The 27853-nt window shown below is 47.2% G+C and overlaps 1 long non-coding RNA gene across 3 annotated transcripts in view; it reads left to right on the top strand.

Annotated features, from left to right (window-relative positions):
• Positions 1-27853, top strand: part of LOC137517881 (uncharacterized) — a 323995-nt gene that overhangs the window by 247838 nt on the left and 48304 nt on the right. For all 3 annotated transcript variants that reach the window (XR_011020703.1, XR_011020702.1, XR_011020704.1), the window contains one exon: positions 10704-10789. This is a non-coding gene — a long non-coding RNA (uncharacterized lncRNA). The remainder of the gene's footprint in view (positions 1-10703; positions 10790-27853) is intronic.

A 27853-nucleotide genomic window follows, 5' to 3' on the forward strand; every position in this document is an offset into this window, starting at 1 on the left:
AAAGAGGGTGGGAGGATGCCGCTGCACACCGGCTGTCATGTAGCTGGCGCTAGGCTAGCTACATGATTTTTTTAAAAAAATAGCGCTGCGCTGCCCCCTGGCGGTTTTAATTGACCGCCAGGAGGGTTAAGCCAATCCTGATGTCATTTCCTCCCTTACTCTCTTTTTTTTCACCTAGAGACTGCACTGTCATATCTCATTTGCTTTGTAAACACGTGAGCATAGCATAGATCGTATTTTAACAGCTTCTGCAGAGGGGTGAGGTGTATCTCCCTTCTTCTGTCACACTGAACTGCCCTCAGCCAATCAGTGAGGAACAGGAACGTGGGAGTGGAGGTAACAAGCTTCCCTTTCCTCAGCAGTGTACCAAAATATAGCCAGGCTAACTGAGATAAGATTAATTACAGCAGAAACATTTATGGTTATATTGGAATGCTTGTAATGCAGACTGCATGTACTGTATCTTAAAAAAATACCCCATTTACTGGCTTATGTAAAGCTACTGGCCATCAATACAGTGTGCCCAGTGTGTATTTTTCTGGGGATTGGTTTATCTGTACAGTAGTCAGTAGTCACTTCTATGGTTTCCATCTGATCCCATTCGTTTAGTTTCAGCGTGCCTTGTCGTTATTCCATACCAACCCGCACGGCGAATCTGTATGTGATCCTGAACAGGTCTTTGTTCAAGTAGTATATGACCCTCAGGGCCGGATTTACCATAAGGCACTGTAGGCACGTGCCTACAGGCGCCTGATGATGGAAAGGTGTCTCATGCCTCTTCCCTAGGGCCTCCCTCCCTTCTTCCCTATGCAGAGTCCCAAGCAGAGTGTAAATGAGAGGTTACTCACCCTGCTCTCTGCATTCCACTGCCGAGAGCTCCCCTCAGCCGGGGGCAGCACTAGCTACTTAATTCTGAGGGTAACTAAACCTTCCGAATGTTAAGGGACACCTGGTGTAGCTATGGTAAACAGGAGAAGTAAGGAGAAGTGACAGCTGGGCCTGCCAGCACACTTGTAGTGCGGTTTGGCAGGGGTTTGTAGGGTCATGGAGGGTGAAGTCTAGGGTGCCAGGATTTCTGTGCCTATAGGCTCCTGTGATGTAAATCTGGGCCTGATGACCCTGTTACTTTAGTATTATCTAATCTTGTAAAGCAGTTCTATTACTGTTGCTTTTTACAACCACAGCTGCATTAACCTGACTTGGCTTATTCTGTAGAGTCATGTTTTACAATTATAGTTGGAACGTATTGTCATTGTAAAGTTAGTGGGATGTTTTCCTCATCGGTGGACATTGATATTTCAGCCGTTTTCACTGTCTGAGCTCTGTACTGTCTAGCTAGATATAATCTGACAAAGAAGATACATGAACTTAACAGCGGTCTAAGTAGGCCTTATGTTGGATGAAGCCCCCCTCTCCATTAATACAATAAATAAATAAATGCAGCATATCACATAAATAGGCAGTGTCACTTAAACATAACTAGTCAGGGTTACCTGGCTTCTATGCTGGCTGGTCTGGCTTTCTGCTGGGCGGCTGGCCTGCTGCCAGGTTGTCTGGCAGTCCCCCCATGTCATTCCCTGACCTTCTAGTGGACCTCCAATGCTCCCACAGGCCTCCCATTGAGGCACCACAACTCCCAGCATGCCCTGATAGAATAGACCAAGTCTGTCATAAGGACATTAGACTATGACTATGGTAGAGTAGATTGGGAACTCCTCTGAGAACAGTCAGTGACATGACTATGTACTCTGTAAAGTGCTGCAGAAGATGCCAGTGCTATAGTAAATACATAATAATAATATGATAGGACATTAGACTATGACTATTGTATGATTAGATTGTGAGCTCCTCTGAGGACAGTCATTGACATGATTATGCACTCTGTAAAGTGCTGCAGAAGATGTTAGTGCTATATAAATACACTAGCCAACCCGCGTCGTAGCATACGCCGCATCTATCTATCTAATACAGTACGTGCCTCAACCTTGAAGCAAGAAGAAGTAGGCTTTCCATGAGAAAATGTATGCGTGCTCAAACACCAAGTTTAACCCTAGCAAGTCTTGCTTTGCAAATCCTGCCTAATTGGCTATTCATGAGGCAATGCTCATGCAAATACGCCCCCCCCCCCCCCCAAGCGTGGCCAGCGCTGGAGAGAGCCGTCCGCACCCACCTCCTAATATTAAAAACAGCCACTTACTTTAAAGAGAAACTCCAACCAAGAATTGAACTTTATCCCAATCAGTAGCTGATACCCCCTTTTACAGGAGAAATAGAATGATTTTCACAAACAGACCATCAGGGGGCGCTGTGTGACTAATTTTGTGCTGAAACCCCTCCTACAAGAGGCTCTGAATACCGCGGTACTCTGGGCAAACTGCCACAATGTAACAATGTTCACAGACAGGAAATGGCTGTTTAAAGCTGTCTGTAACAGCCAGAGCAGCTAGAAACAGCTACATAACCTGCCCACAGTAACAATGTCACCATGTAATACATGTCAGAATGTGAATCTGGGAGAGGAAAGATTTTACAATGAGCAAACACTGACTAAATCATTTATACATAATTATTGTAAAAATGAAGCACTTTTTTTATTAAATTATTTTCACTGGAGTTCCTCTTTAACGTCCATTGGGTTCTGCTACATGCGCATTAATTTTCTCATGGAAAGCATTTTGTGCAGTTTGTATCCTTTGGAGGCAGGTGGTGGAGGGCTTGCTACGGTGGTGTGAACCCTGGAGTGAGTGCGCCTGTCCTCCCCCCCCCCCCTCTGGAGTGCTGTATGTGAGCCAGCCCTGAGCTCTAAAGCTCGGGGTGACCCATGCTTCTCTCCTTTCTCATGTGGTGCCCCCAAATAAATGCGCATGTAGCAGAACGCAATGGACGTTAAGGTAAGTGCCTGTTTTTAATATTGGGAGGTGGGTGCAGATGGCTCTCCCCGGCGCTGGCCACACTTGGGGGGGGTCGTCCACGCCACCCAGCCTCCCCCTCCGGGGTGCCGCTGTGGTTTCCAGGCAGTGAGAGAGCCTGGGACCCTGCGGTCCCCCCAGTTGTATAAAAAGGGGGCATTGGGAATCCTCCCCGTGGAGGCCTGGAGCACACCAAAAACTGCTAGCAGATCCGCAAAATGCTAGCAGATTTTGAAACGCTTTTTCTGTAGCATTTCACCTAGCATTTTGCGGTTTTGTAAAGCGTTTTTGGTGTAGTAGATTTCATATATTGTTACAGTAAAGCTGTTACTGAACAGCTTCTGTAACAAAAACGCCTGCAAAACCGCTCTGAACTGCCGTTTTTCAGAACGGTTTGCGTTTTTCCTATACTTTACATTGGAGGCAGAAACACCTCCGCAATCCAAAAAATGCCTCACCTCGGGAGTATGCGTTTCAGCAAAACGCCTCCCGCTCTGGTGTGCACCAGCCCATTGAAATACATTACCCAAGCGTATCCGCAGCCGTAAGTGGTTCGCAAAACGCTGCCGAACCGCTCTGGTGTGCACTAAGCCGGATAGTGCTAATGTAGCATGTAGCAGGGTGACTGCTTTGTGGTATTGGTTTGTGCATGCATTTGCATGAGCATTGCCTCATGAATAGCCAATTAGCCCAGATTTGCAATGTCAGACTTGCTAGGGTAAGGCCTCTTTTCCATGGACTGTAAATAGGCAGTGAAATGGCTCTCAAACTCTCACAACTACTCACTGCTGCCTGGTAACTGCTTGCTGCTGCCTGGTAACTGATTGCTGCTGCCTGGTAACTGCTTGCTGCTGCCTGGTAACTGCTTGCTGCTGCCTGGTAACTGCTTGCTGCTGCCTGGTAACTGCTTGCTGCTGCCTGGTAACTGCTTGCTGCTGCCTGGTAACTGCTTGCTGCTGCCTAGTATCTGCTCACTGATGCCTGGTAACTGCTTGTTGCTGCCTGGTAACTGCTTGTTGCTGCCTGGTAACTGCTTGTTGCTGCCTGGTAACTGCTTGTTGCTGCCTGGTATCTGCTCACTGCTGCCTGGTAACTGCTCACTGCTGCCTGGTAACTGCTTGTTGCTGCCTGGTATCTGCTCACTGCTGCCTGGTAACTGCTCGCTGCTGCCTGGTAACTGCTTGTTGCTGCCTGGTATTTGCTCACTGCTGCCTGGTAACTGCTTGCTGAGCACACAGCTCAACAGTCCGTGGAAAAGAGGCCTTAAACTTGGTGTTTGAGCACGCATAAATTTTCTCATGCAAAGTACTTCTTCTTGTTTGAAGGTTGAGGCACTTAGTCTATTATATATATAGATATATATAGATAATAGTAGTAATATGGTAGGACAGTAGACTATAACTGTGGTAGGGATTAGATTGTGAGCTCCTCTGAGGACAGTCAGTGACATGACTATGCACTCTATAAGTGCTGCAGAAGATGTTAGTGCAATATATTTACATAATAGTAGTAATATGGTAGGACAGTAGACTATAACTATGGTAGGATTAGACTGTGAGCTCCTCTGAGGACAGTCAGTGACATGACTGCGCTCTGTAATGTGCTGCAGAAGATGTCAGTGCTATATAAATATACAATAATAATGTTGAGAGCTTGCACTAAGGCTGTACGTGTGAGGCTTTGCGTCTGCATTTTAGAGACTTGTGTCTGTTGGAATAACTTAAAGCATCAGGCAGTGCCAGTAAGAGGTACAGTATATTGTTATTACTATGAGTTCCATGCTTCTCCTAGTAAAGTGTCCACTTGAAATGGTTGGAATGTCCACTGCCTACCTTTGGGCCAAGCAGTTGAAAGTCTGTCGATGTTTTGCGGAAGGAAAGCATCAGCTGGTCGTTGAGTCTTGACGGATCACATTGTTAGGAAGACAGACCAGAGCTATGGCAATTATAGACAAAAGACCAACTCGGGAGCCTCTGGTTCAACAGACCGAGCTCCAGACTCCACAGAAAGGGTGAGCCATGAAGTCTCCCCGCCAGGCGTGGTACGAGGTTTTAAAAGACAAGGACATTAGGAGGTCACTGGTGGAGCGGAGAATATTTATGGGTGATGTCAAAACTGTTACTGGAAGAAAGGAGAGGTGGAGAAATAATTTATAAGCTAGCCATAAAGACTTTGAATTGTATACTGAAGGGCATCAGAGATGAGAATAAGGACGGGTTCTTCAGTTGTAGGTCACTGAGCACGCCTACATCCTGGAGCCATCTTCAGATGTGAGTATCTGGTGATCTGTACGTGACTAACTTTGCTATCACACATACATCCAGTTATCTGTCTGCCCCTCACTGTACTTCTAATACTTAGGCTAAGTTTCCACTTGAGCGTTTTGTATCCGTTTTTCTGCTCAGAATATTTGCATTGATTTGGTAGTGAATGGGGCTGTTTCCATTCAATGCGAATTTTCGTACGCATTCATACGCGTAAAAAAATTCTGAGGTCCTGCATTATTTTTCCGGACATCGCGTAGAATTTGTATATAATGCTTTGCATAGGCAGCGCAAATTTTCTGGTTATTTGCGCGAAAATTCGCATTAGATCCATGGTTTCAGGAAGTTGTCAGCAGTCATGGCTAAGCTGTTACTAGGCAGATTATGTTATGGTTGACTAATGCAAATTTTCGCATATGAAAATTTGCATAGAAACGCATACAAATTTACATGCAAATTTTCACCACTTAATCTTATGAGATTTTTTGCATGCGAAAATTTCACACTACAGTGGAAACGTAGCCTAAAACTAGCATGGCCCGAAGCAGAGGTCTGCCCACTGCTCCTGGTATCCCACCAATCCACACTAGCTGTTGTGAACAAGAGTGATGTTGTCTCCTGTCTGCCTAAAGAAGCTAGGAGGTGGGGCTTCTGCTAGTCAGGGAGGGGCTTCTCAGTGCCTTACCTTCAGAAACTCCACCTCCCTGCCTATCTTTTTATCTTTTGTAATGACAGCTAGTGCTATCCTGTGTCACCAAGCTGATCACACGCATGCTAATGTTTGGGGACATGCGCAGTAGGGAATTTTTCATAATTTTGTGCTGCTCTAAATTATGATGGGGGGGGGGGTTAAGATTTTTTACAGCATGTTTTAAATCAACCATGTTCCCGTCTCCCTCTTAACTGAAGCCTCCACAACTTATGGGAGAGCTTCCAGTACCCTGTTAATAGGAACTTTCAATAGCAGGGGCATAACTAGGCTTCATGGGCCCCATCCCCATGTAAAAAAAATTGTGGGGCTCCATGCTAAAAATTTGCCTGTGACCCCTGGGCCCTCTTAATGTGTGCACATACTTACATTGGCACGGCTCCACTTTCATCTCTGCAGCACGGGAGTGTGCACCAGCAGTCCTCTGTAAGGCCCCAATGTCACATGACATGCATCAGGAGGCCCCAGTGTCACATGACATGCATCAGGAGGTCCCAGTGTCACATGACATGCATCCGGAGTCCCCAATGTCATGTGACATGCAGCAGGGCCTTACAGAGGAACGCTGTGCGTGCTGCAGAGTATATATGCACGCTGGTCTGCATAAGGTGGGGTGAGTGCCGGCTCAATAGTACCAAACAGGCTGCTTGCCTGTAGCAGCATGATACGTCTGTACAGCCATTTTCTTTCTCCTGAATCTATCACTCAAAGCGACTACCAGCCATCATTCCGAACAACAGTAACTGATCGTCTGTACGAGTCTAAAAAATACGAAAGATTTTATTCTGCTGCCGTTACCTGAATGACTTTTGGAGTATCGGAATGTCAGACATTCCCCTAATATAGTTATTTTATCCCATAACCTCTTGGGGCCAGTGGGCGGAGCCACACCAATGATCCACTTATGCCCTCCCGTAAGCCAGACACCCCCCAGGAGATCGAAGCAGGCATTGGCTGTTCTAAAGAGGGTGCATTGCTTAGCAGAGTCCAGAGGCCGGCAACCCCGGTGACATCTGCATACCATAAAATAAATCTTTTAGGCCCGCCACCGGCAGCCCTCTCCTCTCTATTAACACCCCCACCGTTATTTCAAATCACCGTGTTTAAACAGCAGCACTTTTCTGCAGAGACTGATAGCTATTCCCGGCGGGGGTCCCCTCCGAAGTCAGCGCTGGTGGAGCCTTCAGCGCTTCGCACTGTTCCGGGGAGTGACGGTCTCTTCCACTACCCATCCTATTATGCCAAGATCTGTGATCTCCAGAGTCCCTGATGGGAAATAAACCCTCAGCCATGTATCAGGCCGCCAGGATGACAGCGGGGGACATCCTTATTATCTACATTAAGATTTATGACCTTTCTTCTCGGTGGCATCCTACTTAGCCGAATTACTGAATAAAAGAGACGGCCCATCTGGTTTCGCGTTGGCTTTTCATGTTTTGTCTTCTTTCTTAATAAAATTAATTGAATTATTCAACTCGCTGCCCTTCATTAGTAATACAGAGGAGAGGGAAATAAATATCATCTGAAGAGGAAGCGAGGTGGCAGCTATAAGTGAGTATGTAACTTCAGAGGAAGAGTCACCGTGGGCAACAAAGTCCAAGTTTATATTGAGAATGAGCAGTAAGAGAATTCACCACTTTGTAGAAACTGAGGGAAGGCGGGTTGACCAAAGGTCAGACCCTAAATGGGTGGGGCTAGTCATCGCTGCCAGTCACAAGGTGCTTGGGAGCCCAATAGACTAGAAACTACAGCATGTCCAAAGGTCAGCCTACTAAATGGGTGGGGCTAGTGATTGCTGCCAGTCACAAGGTGCTTGGGAGCCCAATAGACTAGAAACTACAGCATGTCCAAAGGTCAGCCTACTAAATGGCTGGGGCTAGTGATTGCTGCCAGTCGCAAGGTGCTTGGGAGCCCAATAGACTAGAAACTACAGCATGTCCAAAGGTCAGCCTACTAAATGGGTGGGGCTAGTCATCGCTGCCAGTCACAAGGTGCTTGGAAGCCCAATAGACTAGAAACTACAGCATGTCCAAAGGTCAGCCTACTAAATGGGTGGGGCTAGTCATCGCTGCCAGTCACAAGGTGCTTGGGAGCCCAATAGACTAGAAACTACAGCATGTCCAAAGGTCAGCCTACTAAATGGGTGGGGCTAGTGATTGCTGCCAGTCACAAGGTGCTTGGGAGCCCAATAGACTAGAAACTACAGCATGTCCAAAGGTCAGCCTACTAAATGGGTGGGGCTAGTGATTGCAGCCAGTCACAAGGTGCTTGGGAGCCCAATAGACTAGAAACTACAGCATGTCCAAAGGTCAGCCTACTAAATGGGTGGGGCTAGTGATTGCTGCCAGTCACAAGGTGCTTGGGAGCCCAATAGACTAGAAACTATAGCATGTCCAAAGGTCAGCCTACTAAATGGGTGGGGCTAGTGATTGCTGCCAGTCTTGAGGTGCTTGGGAACCCAATAGACCAGAAATGATGGGATGTCCAAAGGTCAGCCCCCTAAATGGGTGGGGTTAGTGATCGCCAGTAACAAGGCGCTTGGGAATACACCATAGAGCAGAAACTAAGGGAAGGCAGATACTTACCAGTCCAGTACTGTGCCCTGGCACCCTACTTTGGAGAGGGTGTAGAGCACTTTAATCCCATACAATGCAAATTGCCTAAGGGTGCCTCAGATCAGTCATTTATAATGTGGTGGATTATGTCACAGAAGAAGGAATTGGCCCTTAACCCTACCTGGTGTGTCGTGGAGAGATCTGGAGTCTTGGATAATCTAAATATACACACACATCCAATTTAGATTGGCCAATCACTGACCAATTTTCCACCTTCATGTAGTATGAAGGCCAACAGACTTTGAATACTATGAGCAGATTGTGTAGGTTAATTTTCATACTACCTGGAAGAGGTAAAATGAGCCAGTCATCAGCCAATTAAATTTGGATGTGTCTTTAGCCTTGGGCAGGTCGATAGCATTCTTCTCCTTACCTCATGTTGTCCATCGTATCCAGTGTAGGCAAGCGTTGTGTATGTACAGCATCGGCCTCAAACTGATGCCCTGGGACTCGTGCATGGAGCTACTGAGAGTGGTAAGGAGGTTCCAAGGGTAGGGGTAGCATGACAGAAGCATCCAGCTCCAAAGATTTTGAGGTGCACACTGGGGACAAACATTTCATCTGACTCAGATACTTCCTCAGAGGTCCCGAATTTAAACAACCCTAGTCCTATTGACTATTCTATGATCAGAAATTGGTTGGTTGTGCTTTGCAGGATTTGAAGTAAAGCCATGTAGCCATAGTCTTTTCCATCTCCTCTCATATTTGGGAATGCTATTAACCTCCCTGGCGTTGTGAGGTTTTTTTTTTTTTTTGCATAATTTTTTTTTCTATCATATAGCTAGCCTAGCGCTAGCTACATGATGCCCCCCTCCCTGCGGCGTCCCTCCCACCCCTCCGATCGCCGCCGGCGCGCTTGCCCGTAAGGAAATCCCGTTCTGAGCGGGATTTCCTTTTGGGCTTCCCCCGTCGCCATGGTGATGATCGCGATGGCGTCATCGACGTCGTGACGTCACAGGGCGTCCCGATCCACCCCTCAGCACTGCCTGGCACTGATTGGCCAGGCTGCGCACGGGGTCTGGGGGGGGGGGGCCTGTTACGCGGCGAGTTAGCGGCGAGCGCAGACAACACGCAGCTAGCAAAGTGCTAGCTGCGTGTTTTGAAAAAAAAATTATTCAAATCGGCCCACCAGGGCATGAGCGGTGCGCTCCGGCGTCACTGGACGAGCTGAGCTCGTCCAGAACGCCAGGGAGGTTAAAGGGAACCTAAACTCAGAAGGATATTAATTTTTCTGTTTAAAATAATACCAGTTCCCTGACTCTGATCAATGACCTTTAAATATTTCCTAATTTATGCAGGGATATGTAAATATTCATGCAAATATATGCATTTGAAAATGGACCAATCGGTTTAAACCAGGGCTGTGGAATCGGAGCAATTTTGGGTACCCGGAGTCGGAGGTTTCATAAACTGAGGAGTCAGAGTCGGGAGTCGGATGATTTTTGGACCAAATCCACAGCCCTGGTAAGTATTAGACGAAGGAGTCGGATTCGAGGAGTCAGAGCCATTTTGGGTACCTGGAGTCCGAATCAGTAGTTTCATAAACTGAGGAGTTGATTTTCGTACCGACTCCACAGCCCCTGGTTTAAACATTGGTGGGACTTTATCGGTCCATTTTCAAGCTGCATATATTTGCACAAAAATGTACATCATCCTGCATGAACTCGGAAATGTTTACATTTCATTGATCATCCCTGATGTGTGGGAGGGGGTGGATAGGCCATTTGGAAGAGGTGGGTTTTAAGGACTTGCTTGAATGTGTTGAAGGAGGGGGCAAGTTTGTTGGTTGGTGGCAGGGAGTTCCAGAGGGTGGGGGCGGGCGGCTCTTGAGAGGCGCACATGGGAGTGGGAAATGCGTGGGGCAGTTAGGCGAAGGTTGTTGGAGGGCTGGAGGGAGTGGCCTGGTGTGTACCTGTGAACAAGCTCCGAAATGGAGTTTAGAATGGAAATGTGAATCTGTCCCTGGGAAACCGGTCCAGCTAGCTGCTTCCTGAGGAGGAGAGGCTGTGAATGGGCCTAGCTGTAGATAACTGGCATGTCCAGAAATGCCCGCAGCATGCCAGTATCCACAGATGGCAGCACATGGCCCTGTGTAAACCCTGCAGAAGAAGGCTGCTGATAGGGAGCGGTGGCAGTAATGAGAGTCTGCTGACCTGGACTCCCCTGCATGTCATATTGTTCACTGTTATTATTACTCTCTTCCCAGGAGGAAATGAAAGACGCAGCCTGCCAGAACACAGATCAGATGCGTGCTGGAAGCAGAAGACAGGAACGCTACGTCTCAGGGACCTGGTAAGGCAGCATGTTATAGTGATGCTAGGCGGACAGCAATGCGCATGTTGACGTTGCTAATTGCCTGATGAATGGTGTAAACTCAGAGGTGGTCATTGCGATCACGTGACTACAATATGTTCATATCCGATCACGTGACTACAACATGTTCACGGCTAGTGAAAGCTTAAAGTGGACCCGAACTCTTGCACAAGAATGAAAACCTAGAGAAATGCACCCTGTGTGTATTTAGAGAGTTTAGCCCAGGGTTCGCCAAACTTTAAGCGGCCCGGGCCGTATGCTGCAGGGCATTCCTTAAATTCCAACCCCCCCTCCTTCCCTGCAGAGTTGCGGGCGGCGGGGGATTTTTTAACTCACCTTGATCGCTGCTTCCCGCGTCACGGCTCGTCTGGCAGCCAGCGTGTAATACGCCCACATGTCCCGCCACCCCGTCATGTGACGCCCTGTTGCCGTGAAGTTGCAACGTGGAAATCGGCTATCAAGGTGAGTTTTAAATCCCCTGCTGCTTGCTCGAACTCTGGAGGGAGGAGAGGTATCCCGCCGCCTCTTGGCGGGCCGTAGTTTGTCGGTCTAATTTTCCCTCATCTGTGACTAATTACATGTGTAATTTGATCTCTCAGCTGGCTGCCTCGGCAGAGCAGCTAATTTGTAAACACAGGATGCTTCTCGGTAAAGTCAATGACTCAGCTCAGTCAGGCCACTTTGCATGAGCGCCTGTGCAGTTACAGTCTTTAGATAACTGCACAGGCACAGAAAGCGGGAGGCATGCGTCTGGGTCCGCACATGCGCAGCAGTCCACGACTACCAGGATTGACAGTGGCAGGACGGAGGGGACTCGACAGACACCGAGGAAGCTGATGGATCATAGGGGGATGGAAGAAGCCCCAGGTAAGTATACATTCTCAGGTTTGCTTTAAAGTAGAACTAAACCAAGAGGGATATGGTGTCTGCCATATGTCCTGTATTTCCTTTTTGAAAATACCAGTTGCCTGCAGCTAGTCCAGTCAGACAGAGCATCTAATCTGCATGCTTGTTCAGGGCCTATGGATAAAGCTTAATACTCACCTGAAGATGGATCGGCGAACCTCACAGCGACGCTACGTGACAAAGAGCATACCCCGATCCATATTCCCTCCCTCGGGGTCACACGACGGGCACGAACGAGGGGTTAAAGGATCATGGAGTCGACAATGTCTTAAAGATCTGATCTGTCACAAAACGTATTTCGTGTAATTGTGTGTAATCGTGCGCATGTACACATGTAGCGAGATCGCAGAAACAATCACTCAAAAAATTGCCGTTAGAAATAGCCTGGAAAAAACTTGTGGGTTTAAAGAGAACCCGAGGTGGGGTTCTAACAACGAAATCCCCATACAGAGGCATGGTTTGCCTATAGAGCCCAGCCTCTGTTGCTATCCAGATTCCCCCTAAGCCCCCCCTGGGGGACCGGAGCGATGCAGGAGGCGGGGGGGAGCGGCGAGACTGCGTATTGGCAGCGCGGCTGTGATTTATGGGGTCGCGCAGGGGGGGCTCTCTCCGCTCTGAAATAGGCGGAAATAGCCGATCGCTGTCGGGCCGCTTTACTGCGCAGCCACAAGTCTCCTGCGCAGTAGAGCGGGCCCAACGGAGATCGGCTATTTCCGCCTATCTCCGTGCGGAGAGCCGCAACAGCGCCCCCGCTGGAGCCAGGAAAGGTTAATAAATCAGTGCTTGTTGAGGGAGGATTCTAGGACACGTCGGCTGAGTCAGCGCTGGATTGCCTGCAGCTACAGGGGAGGGGGAAGCCTCATTGGGACCCTGACGCTTCCCCCTCCCCTGAGGTGAGTATCCCCCAGGGGAACTTTTTTTTGTTACAGGTTCTCTTTAACAGTATCTTCTGTGAGCTCTTAGCTATGCTTTTCAGGAAAATGAAGGCAGCAGAGCTGTTAAACCAGCAGGCACAAGTGGGGTGGAGGACGCCGCAGGCACTTGTTTCGGCTGACAGAACAGACCCAAGACGCTCTGTTACCAAGATGGGGCACGAGCCGCCTTTGACGTCAGCAGCCTCCTCCAGCAGCAGCTGCACCACGTGGCCTGTGTGTAATTCCTAGCCATAGTCTCAGCGCCGTGAATCACGCAGGCTATCCTGACAAGTTCCTTTCAGATGGCCTTAATCGACTTTTGGCCCTCAGCCCAGAACAGCTGATATTCATATAAACCATTTTCTGCCAGGTTTACATAGTTAGAGGCCCAGAGACCTCCCTCCTCTCTGCTTTTTCTCATGTCTGCTCTTTGGATTACACTTGCATTGCAGGACCAGGAAGGGGCGGGAGAAGGGGGGGCGAGTTCACCTAGCAGTCAGACTTCCACCCCAGCTCTAGAGAACATCAAAGCTCTTCTGTCTTCCGCCTAAGTGCTACAGAGGGGGGCGTTGAAAGGCTTATTCACAATGGTTCCCATCCAGACGTATAGCTGGATACACAGCTGTAGGAAAGAAGAAACAAAAACCTATATATAGTGTGGAGATGACTTGCAGATGATCTTGTATATTATACTCAAAGTAAAAGAAAGGACTATGTTCCGTTTTAACTAAGAGAAATGGGAGGGTCGCTTATAATCAACTCACTCTGGTTCATTATTTGAAAAGGAGCACAAAACTTTTTGGCTGTTGTCCCCCTCCCCTCGCCCTAATCAAAGATTGATGCAGGAAAGAACACGGGACGGGGTGTAGCAACCTGTTACATCTCAGGCCATTATTTCCTCTCTCACATCTCCATCTCTTGGTGGGGCTTCTCGCATCCCGTTCATTCTCCTCACATTGTTCTTCATCTCCCAGTAGTTTTCCTAGCATCTGTCTCCATCTCCTGATGGTTCTGTTCACATCTGTCTCCATCTCCCTATGGTTCTCTTCGTATTCCTATGTTAGCAGTTCTTGTAGTTGTCTCCATCTCCTGATGGTTCTGTTCACTTATGTCTCCATCTCCTGATGGTTCTGTTCACGTCTCCATCTTCCTGTGGTTCTCTTCGTATTCCTATGTTGGCAGTTCTTGTAGTTGTCTCCATCTCCTGATGGTTCACTTCAAATCTGTCTCCATCTCCCAGTGATTCTCCTCGTATTCCTATGTTAGCAGTTCTTGTAGTTGTCTCCATCTCCTGATGGTTCTGTTCACATCTGTCTCCATCTCCCGATGGTTCTGTTCACTTCTGTCTCCATCTCCTGATGGTTCTGTTCACATCTGTCTCCATCTCCTGATGGTTCTGTTCACTTCTGTCTTGATCTCCTGATGGTTCTGTTCACATCTGTCTCCATCTCCTGATGGTTCTGTTCACATCTGTCTCCATCTTCTGATGGTTCTGTTCACATCTGTCTCCATCTCCTGATGGTTCTGTTCACATCTGTCTCCATCCCCTGATGGTTCTGTTCACTTCTGTCTCCATCTCCTGATGGTTCTGTTCACATCTGTCTCCATTTCCTGATGGGTCTGTTCGTATTCCTATGTTGGCAGTTCTTGTAGTTGTGTCCTTCTCCTGATGGTTCTCGTCACATCTGTCTCCATCTCCAGGTGATTTTCCTCATATTATCTTGGCAGTTCTTCCAGTTGTCTCCATCTCCTAATGGTTCTCTTGACATCTACTTCCATCACCCGGTAATCCTTGTATTCCTATGTTTGCAGTTCTTACAGTTGTCTTCATCTCCTGATGGTTCTCTTTACATCTGTCTCTATCTCCTGATGATTCTGTTCTCATCTGTCTCCATCTCCTGATGATTCTCCTCGTATTCCTCTGTTGGCAGTTCTTGTAGTTTTCACCATCTCCTGATGGTTCCCTTCACATCTGTCTCCATCTCTTGGTGATTCTCCTCATATTCCTCTGTTGGCAGTTCTTGTAGTTGACTCCATCCCCTAATGGTTCTGCTCACACCTGTCTTTCTCTCCCTGTGGTTCTCTTATATATATGTTGCCAGTTCTTCCAGCTGTCTCCGCCTCCATCTGCCAGTGGTTCCCTTCGCATCTGTCTCCGTCTACCAGCAGCTCTCCTCATATCCATTCTTATTTAATGGCAGTTGACCACACATCGGGGTCCATCTCTCAATGATCCACCTTCCAGTGGTTCTCTTCATATATCCTTCTCCCTGTGGTCCTCACTGGGTTTGTCTCCATCTTCCAGTGGTTCTCCTCACATCTGTTTCCATCTTTATATGGTTCTCCTTCCACCTGACTCCATCTTTAACAGCTCTGATGCTCTGTCTCCATCTCCTGGGGGTGGGAATCTTAAAGATCCACCGTGACGGTCGCAATCACAGGGAGTCGCAAAACATTGTTTGTTTAATTGCAAACACGTATCCACATCGCAAGATCACGCAAATAATCACCGGTCGTTGGAGAAATCGCTAAAAAAAATCGCGACGTGGGTTTGAGCCTTTAGAATTTGGCTACACATCTGGCAAGGAAAGGATAACCGGCTTGTTTTAGAGGTACCGTTATCAGGGACAGCATGGAAGACCACTGTGGGATATGTATATATTTAGATACAGGTCCTATCTGGGTCGTCTATAGAGTCGTACATCGCCCTAAGCGTGAAAGGCAGCGGAAGGTCACATGATAAGCGGAGCGCTGTGTCCTCGTCGTGTGTTTACGAGAGCTTCGCGTGCAGAAGACAGACAAACTTGTTTTCTCCAGAGTTTTTGTGTAATCCGGTCTCTTTCCTCTGAAGGACTGATGACCGACATATGGAATAAATACGTTGGCCCCGGGGAGCGGGCAATGTACGCGGAACTGTCACCAGAACAAAGTACCGCTTTCACAGTCTCGCTGTATTTCTCTACAGTGTAACTCTGCTCTCTGCACAGCAATAGTTGTCATTGCTGCACAAGCCAATTTATGTGAATAAAGGGATCTTTCAAATTGTAACTAGGTATGATTTTTTTCTTAAAGAGAACCTGTACTGAAAAAAGGGTCCCTGGGGGGTACTTACCTCGGGAGGGGGAAGCCTCTGGATCTGATTGAGGCTTCCCCGTCCTCCTCCGTCCCACGGTGGTCTTTCTAGGCCCCTCCGAGGCCACAGCCGACAAATTATCAGGCTGTGGCGCTGGCACAGTTCCCTTGTGTCAAGTGGCCCCCCTCCCTCCCCTATACAGTTTCCTTGTGTCTAGTGCCCCCCCTCCCTCCCCTATACAGTTCCATGGTGTCTAGTGGCCCTCCTCTCTCCCCTATATAGTTCCCTGGTGTCTAGTGGCCCCACTCCCTCTCCGATACAGTTCCCTTGTGTCTAGTGCCCCCCTCCATCCCCTATACAGTTCCCTGGTGTTTAGTGACCCCATCCCTCCCTATACAGTTCCCTGGTGTCTAGTTGTCCTCCCTTCCTCCTCTATACAGTTCCTTGGTGTTTAGTGGTCCTCCTCCCTCCCCTATACAGTTCCCTGGTGTCTAGACACCAGAGAACCATATAGGGGAGGGAGGACCACTAAACACCAGGAACTGTATAGAGGAGGGAGGGGAGGACTCCCCTACCTCCTCTATACAGTTCCCTGGTGTTTAGTGGTTCTCCCTCCCCTATATAGTTCTCTGGTGTCTTGTGGTCCCCTCCCTCCCATATACAGTTCCATAGTGTCTAGTTGTCCTCCCTCCCTCCCCTATACAGTTCCCTGGTGTCTAGCGCTTTCCCCGTCCCTCACTATATGGCTTCCCTGGTGATCTAGGGCTTCACCTCCAATATAGCTATCCTGGTGGTCTAGAGTGGGCCAAACATAATGCAAAGTGGGGAAACCACCTGAGGGCCACCTTTGTTGGGCCAAAGTTTGACATGTATGTTCTACACACTTCATACTTCATTTATTTACAACTATTTCAGCTTCACACCAGCTGATGTACAGGATGCATCGTAGTTTTCACAAAATATAAAGAGGAAACTATCTACTTTGGTTCTGAGATCCTCGCGGACTGATAGCTGCCTGCTCGCACCTCGTCAGTCTGAGACACTTCCCATTAGTGACACTGCCATAAGGAAGAGGGTGGTTCCTTTACAAGCTGAAGCCAAGCCGTGCCCCCCCCCCCCCTTCCTACTGATTGACAGCCTATTATGGCTATAGTCTGTCATGGGAAGGGGCGAGCTGGGCATAATTGTTACTAAAGAAGCCCTGTAGTGACATATAGTAAAATGCAGTCAATGATTCTGGATAACCAATTTTTATGGTCATTTTTCTGGTTTAAGCATCAGAAATACTTCCTATATCTATATATTGGTGTGTAGACTCTCCCTCCCAATGATGCTTGGCCTAGGCTGTTTAGCTATGTGGAATACTACTCCCAGTGCATTCTGTGAGAGCTGGTTCACACTGAGCCCTTTGGTAGCGGTTTGCTGATTGCCAACGATCGCCCTATGGATACATTCTCACTGCAGCGTCTGCGATTTGAATCAATCGCAAACGTGCTGCACACATCGCTTTGGGGGCGATTGCGTTGTGACTCTCATTCTATTGAACGGGAATCACAATCGCAAATCATGGTAAAAACTTAAAATTTTGAGCCGCAAGATCGCGGTTTGCACTTCAAATGTGAACCAGCCCTGAGACCAGCCTTTATTTTCACTGGTTTCACATTTCTCAGAAACAAACATTTCGCAGAGCTGCACCTGACAGGACTAAAGATGTTGTGGCCTGTGATAAATTGCAGGATGTAAATCAAGGGCAAAATCTTGTCAGAATTGGAAGGATTTGTTAACCTCCCTGGCGGTTTATTTATTTTGCCAGGGAGGCTGCAATGTGGGTTTTTTTTAATTAAAAAAAAAATATTTCATGCAGCCAACTGAAAGTTGGCTGCATGAAAGCCCACTAGAGGGCGCTCCGGAAGCGTACTTTCGATCGCCTCCGGCAATCGAATGTAACAAGATAGGCCGCAATGAGCGGCCTATCTTGTTTCGCTTTCCTCGTCGCCATGGCGACGAGCGGAGTGACGTCATGGACGTCAGTCGACGTCCTGACGTCAGAGCCGCCCGATCCAGCCCCTAGCGCCGGCCGGAACTGTTTGTTCCGGCTGCGCTGGGCTCGGGCGGCTGGGGGGACCCTCTTTCGCCGCTGCACGCGGCGGATCGCTGCAGAGCGGCGGCGATCGGGCAGCACACGCGGCTGGCAAAGTGCCAGCTGCGTGTGCTGCTTTTTTCAGAACCGAAATCGGCCCAGCAGGGCCTGAGCGGCGACCTCCGGCGGCATACCCCGAGCTCAGCTCGGGATTACCGCCAAGGAGGTTAAAAGAAGAAAATGGTGAGCTTCTGAGAGGAACTGATGGCGAGGTAAGTATATGATATTCATTTGCAGGTACACAATGTGTTTATATTAAATATTTTACTTGGTTCAGGTTCCCTTTAAAGTGGTCTGAAACTCTGACATAGCATTCAATAAAAAGGCATTTTCCTATTTTTTTATTACAGTTATCATATTTGCTTTTGTGCATAAGTAATACGTCTGTTTACACATTACAAGTTTCCAAAGTGTAGTTTTTCTTGCTCTGATAGCTGGCATTGCATTTTATTATTTTTCTATTATAAATTGTTTTTATTATATATTAAAATCTTCTAATGAGCTATTCTGAACACTGTGTGTGCCTGAAGCAGAGACAGATGCTCAGAGAGTGTTTGTTTACATTACAGTATTGATACATTTGTGTTTAACAAGTAAAAAAGATACTGTTATCTCCAGTTTGGATGTGGATTTGAAGCTGAATAGCAGGAGAAAGTGCTTTGTTTAACCATTTCAGTGATGTTCTGCTAGAATTTGTTTCTGAGATAGTATCTTTCAAACTGTGAGGAATCTTTTAGTAGAAATGCTGGCTTTCAGACCACTTTCAAGAGACACTGAAGCCTAAAAACATTTTTACTGCAGAATCCTCTTCAGCATTAATGCCCTACCTGAAACGCTGCAACCCCGCGGCTGAACTCGCAATTAATCCCCCCGATCGCTTCTGTGTAGAGGCAGAGCTTTGGGCTGTAGCTCTGCCTCTGCTGGAGTCAATCTGCACTGCACTGATCGCCCCCTTTCCCCACCCCTCTCAGTGAAAGAAGACTGAGAGGGGCGGGAGGAGGCGGAGATCCGCTCAGATTGACGCGGATCCGAGATGAAAAACTAACTATAACAAGTAACTTGTCTATATATCTTATTTAAAGTTTAGATAGTTTACACAGCAAATCTGGCTGCAAACAGCTTCAACAGTTTATGATGATTTATTTCTGTGATACAATGAGAGCGGCCATGTTTTGTTTGTCATCATTACACAGGTAATCTGCAACTGCATCTCCACCCGTCAGCCTATGAAAAATTCACTCCCCCTCCCCTCTGCCTCTGAAATCTCTGGCTAGTAACCTCCTCTTCCTCCTCCTGCCCAGACTGAGCACCCATAAGCTCTTGCTACATTGGTCTGAGTGCCTTGGCGTTTTGGAGAAGCTGTGGGCCAGGCTTGTTTAGCTTATAGGGAACTAGAGTACTGAAACAAAAAAAAAAAAAAAAGTATTTGGATTGAGGAATGCCCTATAAACAATAGGAAAGGAACACAATAATGCAATGAGTAAAAGCTCATCTCGGATCCACTTTAAGGTGACAGGCTGGACTGATGAATCACTCTGTGCTGTTCTGGGGAACCTGAGGCTGGCCGTGTCTTCTTGTGTAGTCTAGCGGTTTTGTTGACTTTTGATAACACCGTCTATTTATGCTCTGAGGTCATCTACTTACAGTAAAATAATAATAATATTCAGAAATATTTTCTTTGTTTTTATTTCTCAGCGGCTCTCTTTGTGCTGCGGAGCCTCAATACGGATGTTGATTGTCAGATCACAGATAGTGCCTTCCTGTTCTGATGCTCGTTGTTGTTGCACTGCGGTAACTGAAGGAACAGGAAGCTAAAAGCTTTCTTGCATTAAAGAACAACTGAAGCGAGAGGGATATGGAGGCTGCCATATTTATTTCCATCTAAGCAATACCAGTTGCCTGGCAGCCCTGCTGACCCTCTACCTCTAATACTATTAGCCATAGCCCCTGAACAAGCATGCAGCAGATCAGGTGTTTCTGACATTATTGTCAGATCTGACCAGAGTAGCTGCATGCTTGATTCTGGTGCGAATCACACACTACTGAGCTAAATAGATCAGCAGGGCTGCCAGGCAACTGGTATTGTTTAAAAGCAAGTAAACATGGCAGCCTCCATGTTCTTATAACTTCAGTTGTCCTTTAAAGGACACCTGAACTGAAAATTTAAAGTAAAAAAAGAAAATAAACATACACACGTCATACTTACCTCGTCTACTCATCAATTTCTTTCTCCACTGTAATCAATGGAATTCTCTGTCCTCCATTTTGAAAATGGCCATTACACCATAACAGCTTCCTGTTCAGCACACTGAAAGATTGCCCAACTTGAACCATAGGGAAACATGGACATAACCTTGCTCATCAGTTGTTTTTTCAGTTATAACTGACAGCAACTGAGATATAACTGACAGCAACTGATATATTTCAGCTCTGACAAAATGTTGTCAGAAATGGAAGGAATTGTTGTAAGAAGAAAAAGGCGAGCTTCTCAGAGGAACGGACGGCGAGGTAAGTATGTAATATTCATTTGCAGGTACATTATGTGTTTAATTTAAATACATTTATTTTCAGGTTCACTTTAGGCTACTTTCCCACCAGGACGTTGCGTTTTAGGGGACGTTAGGGTAGCATAACGTGCCCCTAACGCAACGCCTGGTGGTGTTGGATGTGGACGTCAGAGTGAGCCGCGTTGTGCAGCTCACTCTGGCGTCCGTGATGCGTACTCTTGGACGCATGCGGCATCATGTGGTCCCGCCAGCCAATCGCCGCACAGAGCGGCCGCTCCAGGAAGTAAACGCTGCACGTCACACCGTGCAGTGAATATTAATTAGCCATGTGGCTGGCCCCGGAGGAGGAGGGGAGACCTCCTCCTCCAACACTACTGAGCATGTGCGCACAGTCTAACGTGGCTTAGCCGCGTATAAAGTACTGCATGCAGTACGTTCTCTTGACGTGCAGCGTTACACTGTAACGCAACGTGGACACTGTGAACCACTGTGATTTTTCATTGCTGTGCGGTGGGCTGCGTTACAGGCTGCTCTAACGTGCACCTGTAACGTCCCACTGTGAAAGCAGCCTTAAAGTGGACCTAAACTCTTGCACAGGACAGAAGGAAAACAGAGAGAAATGCACCCTGTATGTATTTACAGAGTTTAGCCTGTCTAATTCACCCTCTTTTGTCTTCTAATCACAAGTTGTAATTTCATCTCTCTCCTGTGTCACCTAACTGCCATGGCAGATAAGCTCATTTGAAAGCACAGGATGATAACAATAGGCCTGCTTCAATTAAAGCTGGAAGTTGTAACATTGCTGATTTATTTCAGGATTTGAATCAGCTGTAGCAAACAAATGTTTTTCTTTAAAGGTTATTATGCAGTTGCTTATCTTTTAGAGCAGAGAGGAAGTTCTGAGTTCAGGTTCACTTTTGAAGGTGTGACATCAGACTGAGCTGTTGGCAGGGAAGAGCCGTGTTGTTGAGTGGCCGGTATCTGCTGGGATTTTTTTCCATCCTGCTAGGAAGAAGCGGAACGTCCATCAAGAGCCATTTCCTGTTTCTTCCCACTTATTTTCCAATTGAAATAATGGCTTAATTAAATAATGGATGTTAAATGTGCCTCTAATGCCAGCTATTCTGCTCAGACGTAGTGCGTCCGGGCTGAAAGCATAATGTGGGAAAGGCCCATTATCTCATGGAGGAACATTTTGTCTTTTGTGAACTTTGTTGCTGGAGGAAGAATCCAGCGTTTGACCTCAGTTCAGGGCACAACTTACATTGTCCAGAGATCATGGGAGTACAGTGAGTGAAATAAGTATTGGATCCAGTGCTGATTTTGCCTGTTTGCTCTCTGACCAAGAAATAACCAGTCTATAATTGTATTGTAGTTGTGAGAGACAGAATAACAACTAAAGAACAATCAAAAACTCAGTGCACCCAATCTCTGAGCTTGATAGGCATTATAATGAGTGAAATACCGGATATGCTCGCATATAAGCTGACCCGTGTATAAGTCGAGGTACCCACTATTCCCTCAGAAACCAGGAAAAAGTGATTGACTCGCGTATAAGCCCCCTCCCCAATATATCCCCCTCCACAGTACCCAAATGTGCCCTAAGTACAAGTCAGCCCCCCTCCTCATAGACAGATGTGCCCCAAGGATGATACAGCTGTGTCTCAAGAAGCCAATAGATGGATGGATATGAGACACAGCGATTGCCACACAGGCAGAATCCCCAATCATTGCACCCCTGACACGCTCTGCTCCACAAGCCAGGGGACACAGGTAGTCTAGAGCAGCACACTCTGCACACCATGTTGCAGGGGATGGAGGCCAGCTGGCCAGAGCAGGATCACTAGTGCATAATCCTTACGCTTCTCTGCCAGTAACAAAACCTGCTCCATCATCCGCTCTGCTCCACTGACTCGCATATAAGCCGAGGGGGTAACATTTTTTTGCACATTTTTTATGCTGAAACATTAGTCTTATACACAAGTATATACAGTAAGTATTTGATCCCCTATCAAAAAATGACTTGGTACTCCGTAGCAAGACCCTTATTTGCAGAGTCCAGATGTTTCATGTAGTTGGTCATAAAGTGTATAATCGGGTGAGGTCCTTTATATGGTAAAGGGCCAAAACCACAGTCCTCTTTATCGGGCAATCCACCTCGCCCACTTGAACATGTTTTTTTGTAGTGCAAAAAATAGAAAAAACTTTATTGACACATAGCAAAAACAATTCTTCAGATATACAAAATTAGTCCTCATATAGAAATAATGAGCTGACAAGTGCTGTAATTTTGTAGTTTGGCTTGATTAATAGTTGTAACCTTTACAGACATACGTTTTAGAGGCAACGACACATGTTCGTTTCGGACTTTTTTTTACACAATACAGGCGCCCTTCATCAGACCGTAGTATATAGTTCTGCACGGCTCAACCAAATGAAAAAGTAGCCAGGAAAATACAACAGCAACAGAGAAAATGTGGCGTCTGATCCAAGCAAACGCACACAGAGGCTTTCCCACTGGCCTGAAGCTGTAACCAGGCTGCCACTCCGAGAAAAACTATGTAGTTGGTCACCAGGTTTACACATATCTCAGGAGGGATTTTGGCCCACTCCTCTTTGCAGAACGTCTCCAAGTTAGTAAGGTTTTGAGCCTGATATTTGGCAACTAGATCCTTCAGCTTACTTTACAGATTTTCTATTGGATTAAGGTCTGGAGACTGGCTATGCCACTCAAGGAACCTCATGTGCTTCTTCTTGAGCAATGCCTTTGTTGCCTTTGGCTGTGTGTTTTGGGTCATTGTCATGCTGGAAGACCCATCCATGAATCATTATCAATGTCCTGGTTGAGGGAAGGAGGTGTTCACCGATGTTTGGAATGTACATGGCCCTGTCCATTGCCCCTTCAATGCAGTGACGGTTTCCTGTCTCCTTAAAGGGATACTGTAGGGCAGGGGTCCCCAACCCCCGGTCCGCGGCCCAATACTGGTCCGCGGGATGTTTTGCGCCGGGCCGCGGCTAATCCACTGCCTCACACTGATTTTATTTTGCCTCTGCCCCCTCCTTCATTAGCCGCGACTCTGCGAGTACACGCGGCTACTAGATCCCCGCATGTACGCATTGCAGAGCGCAGCCGCGCAAGCCGGAAGTCACGCCGCCCTAGCCCATCCCATCTTTCTCGAGCATTTGGCTTCAGCGTGTGCACCCGCGCTTTCCTCCGGCAGTGTGAGACAGGAAGGCAGTGAGACAGAGATAGCGTGGCGGACCATATTCATCAATCTAAATGCATTTTCTTCTGGGTAAGGCTGACAAGTTAGTTTCTAATGTGTATTCGTTGTATATTTCATACTTGTTCCTCCTTTCCTTTGAATGTAGCCTCACTACCTCATATGCTTCTGTACTGCATACTAGGGCAGGCCCTAGGCCTGGGACATGCATTTTAATACTTTGCTGATATATCAGTGATCATAATTACACTGGGCTAACTGTGCTGGCTACACTGGGATAACTGTGCTGGCTACACTGGGCTAACTGTGCTGGCTACACTGGGCTAACTGTGCTGGCTACACTGGGCTAACTGTGCTGGCTACACTGGGCTAACTGTGCTGGCTACACTGGGCTAACTGTGCTGGCTACACTGGGCTAACTGTGCTGGCTACACTGGGCTAACTGTGCTGGCTACACTGGGCTAACTGTGCTGGCTACACTGGGCTAACTGTGCTGGCTACACTGAGCTAACTGTAGTAGCTATACTGGGCTAACTGTAGTAGCTATACTGGGCTAACTGTACTTGCTATACTGGGCTAACTGTACTTGCTATACTGGGCTAACTGTACTTGCTATACTCGGGTAACTGTACTAACTATATTGGGGTAACTATACTACCTAACTATACTGGGGCACCTATAGACCTTATACAGGGGCAACTGTGTTAGCTACCTATGCTGGGGGCAACTATACCTATATAACTAGTTATCAATATACTACCCCCCCCCCCCCCTCCCGGGCCCCAGAGAAAAGTTTAGTCGGGACATTGGGCCCCGGGCTCATACAGGTTGGGGACTCCTGCTGTAGGGGGGTCGGGTCGGGGGAAAATGAGCTGAACTTACCCGGGGCTTCTAATGGTCCCCCGCAGACATCCTGTGCCCGCGCAGCCACTCCCCAATGCTCTGGCCCCGCCCCTGGTTCACTTCTGGAATTTCAGACTTTAAAGTCAGAAAACCACTGCGCCTGCACGCCCGTGTCCTCGATCCCGCTGATGTCATCAAGAGCGCACAGCGCAGGCCCAGTATGGTCTGTGTCTGCGCAGTACACTCCTGGTGACATCAGCGGGAGCGAGGACATGGGCGTGCAGGCGCAGTGGTTTCCAGACTTTAAAGTCTGAAATTCCAGAAGTGAACCGGAGGCGGGGCCAGAGCATCGGTGACTGGCTGCACGGACACAGGATGTCTGCGGGGGACCATTAGAAGCCCCGGGTAAGTTCAACTCATTTTCCCCCGACACCCTACAGTATCCCTTTAAAGTGAACCAAGCACCCTTTTTAGCACCCAAGGCACCTCAATAGCACATTTAATATGCATGCCAACAATGTGGCTCTTTTATAAAATAAACTTCAATTTGACTTCTTCCTTTTACATTTAAAAGTTTAGCACAGGGTGTTATTAGTCTACTTTTGAGGCCTGCCCAACCACAGAAGTTTTGGGCAGATGAGGACTCATGTAATTATCTTATTCTTCACGTTAGCAGAGAGCAAACAAGAAGCTTTCATCAGTGGGGGGGGAGGGGGGTGATGTTGGTCACTCTGCTTCAAAGTGTTTACAGAAGTTACAGATGCTACCTTCACACCTTCCCTCTGGATAAATAAGTTCAGCTAGAAGGGAAGGGGAGAACATGGCGGGTCCTATAGCTATTGGAAACCAAGAAACAAAAGTGGTGCTTAGTTCCCTTTAACAGAAAAACACCCCCAAAGCATTGTGGGTCCACCTCCTTGTTTGACAGTGGGGATGGTGTTCTTAGTATTATAGGCAGCAATTCTCTTCCTCTAAACATGGTGAGTTTATTTGATGCCAAAAAGCTTAAAAGTTTGGCCAGCCAGGACAGATCTTAGCGGAGCAGTTCTAGAGAGCGATCTTCATATCCAAGCTGGAGTGTTTCCCACACTTATCTGTAAATAGCTGACGTATTAGTGTTTCACCCAGAGCCGTTCACCCATATTCCATCCTACAAAACAAAAGCCAACCCAGCCCTGACCTGGGAGAGACAGCTGATCCGTGTGCGCGGCATTGTGCTGCTGCCGGCTCCCGTTACGCCAGGAAATAAGTAATTAGAACGCTGAGGCGTTATCGTGTAAGTCCCGCTCACTAGACATTAATGAGACTCTTCAGCGCGGCCGACGCTGGAGTGACATCCGAGTATCTGCTGCGGCGTTAGACAGAATTATATAAAGTGCTGCCAGGAACTGCTTCCTGCTCCGGCAGTTATACAATTAGCCAGCCCACTTCCTCCCAGCGCTTATTTAATTAGAGCCAGCAGAATAAGACTGACACAAGCCCGCTTCTCATTTTTGTCACCTCCCGGATTATCTCTGTCTGCGAGGGGACAAAAGAGAAGTGGTGAGAGCGGAATGTCATGTGGAAGATCTCCGACCACAAAGTATACAGCCCACCTCCTGGCGCAGCTCTGAATATGGCCGTTTAGCAATCAGGGTGTCCGGGTTGTTGCCTGTCTAGGATTACAGGTAGCCCCCAATTTATGAACGCCCGACTTACAAACGACCCGCCGATACGAACGCCATGGATTCTGTGTTTCCATGGGAACAAGTCAAATAAAAAAAAAATTCAAATTGGACTAGTTTTTGAAAAAATCGATTCTAAAAAAAAATTCAAAGACAAAATGGCTTTTACACTTGTGTAAGCAGGCACAGAGGGCAGAGGTGACACAGAGGGGGACACTGGAGGCACAGGGGTGCATAGAGGAGGTACAGGGGACAGAGATGGCACAATTTCCCTTTAAGATTGTTACATTGTGTAGGTGTGGTGGATTGGGGGTGTGTTCTCCTGGTATTTAAGGCAAACCAAAGCATGTGACAATAGCTGCGACTAAGGACCCGGTAGGGTCAGAAATGCGTCAGGTTGCATGCTGCCCTATTTTGCTATTTTTTCTATGAAGACCAAATAAAAAGGATTTCTAGTTTTATTCTACAAAAGGTGTGCGAATTTTTTTTTGAACAGAGATGGCACAATGTTGCGACTTAAAGCGGATCCGAGATGAAAAACTAACTATAACAAGTAACTTGTCTATATATCTTATCTAAAGTTTAGATTTTACACAGCAAATCTAGCTGCAAACAGCTTCAATGGAATATGATTATTTCTTCCTGTGATACAATTACAGCAGCCATGTTGTTTGTAAACATTACACAGAGGCAGGCTTATCTGCATCTTGAGCACTCAGCCTGTGAAAAAAACCTAATCCTCCCTCCTCTCTTCTGCCTCTGAAATCTCTGGCTAGTAATACCTCCCCCTCCTCCTGCCCAGACTGAACTCACATGAGCCCGTGCTACTGTCTGAAAATGCCTTGGCTCTCTGAAAACCTGTGGGCGTGGCTTGTTTAGTTTATAGGGAATTAGAGTATTAAAACAAAAAAGTATTTATTTGGCTTGAGGAATGCCCTATAAACAATAGGAAAGGAACACAATTATGCAATGAGTAAAAGTTCATTTCGGATCCACTTTAAGAACAGATTCAGGTTAAGAACGAACCTACAGTCCCTATCTCGTTCGTTAACTGAGGACTACCTGTATTCGTTTTTTTATTTATTTATTTCAGCTTGCTATGCTCTGTTCCTGTGCTAATGTCAGATGCTGCTTGACTGGACTGAACAGTAGTCTGTGTTCTGGACACATTTCCCCTCCTGGGGAGGAGCTGTGGACGGCACCAGCTAGTCTTTCACCATCAGCACAGAGGAGACCTTCCCAAATATTGCCACTTTGTGACCAGCACTTCCTCTGAAGAATGTCATCTTCGATTCCTGTCTAGTCTCTCTCTCAGTGAGAAGTGGTTTCTTAGGGCCCATTCACACTGAAGATTGCAAAGCACTAGCAATTAGCGCTAGCGTTTAGCGGCGGCAATATTGGTGATAAAGCCAATAATTTTTTTGCTGTACATTTTTTGCAGTTTTTGAGCTTTCTTAACATTGCAATTGCGATCACTCAAAAATCGTGGAAAAGTGATGCATGCATCGTGTTTGTGTTTACCGCTAATTGCCGTCGCTTGCGGCAGTGAGATCACTGCCATATACCCAGGGCTGTGGAGTCAGGAGTCGGGGTAATTTTGGGCACCCGGAGTCAGAGTTGAAGTCGGAGTCGGGGTAATTTTGGGCACTCGGAGTTGAAGTCGGAGTCGGGGTAATTTTGGGCACCCGGAGTCGGAGTTGAAGTCGGAGTCGGGGTAATTTTGGGCACCCGGAGTCGGAGTTGAAGTCGGAGTCGGGGTAATTTTGGGCACC

Source organism: Hyperolius riggenbachi, chromosome 5 (genome assembly GCF_040937935.1).
Source record: "Hyperolius riggenbachi isolate aHypRig1 chromosome 5, aHypRig1.pri, whole genome shotgun sequence".
Lineage (NCBI taxonomy): Eukaryota > Metazoa > Chordata > Amphibia > Anura > Hyperoliidae > Hyperolius > Hyperolius riggenbachi.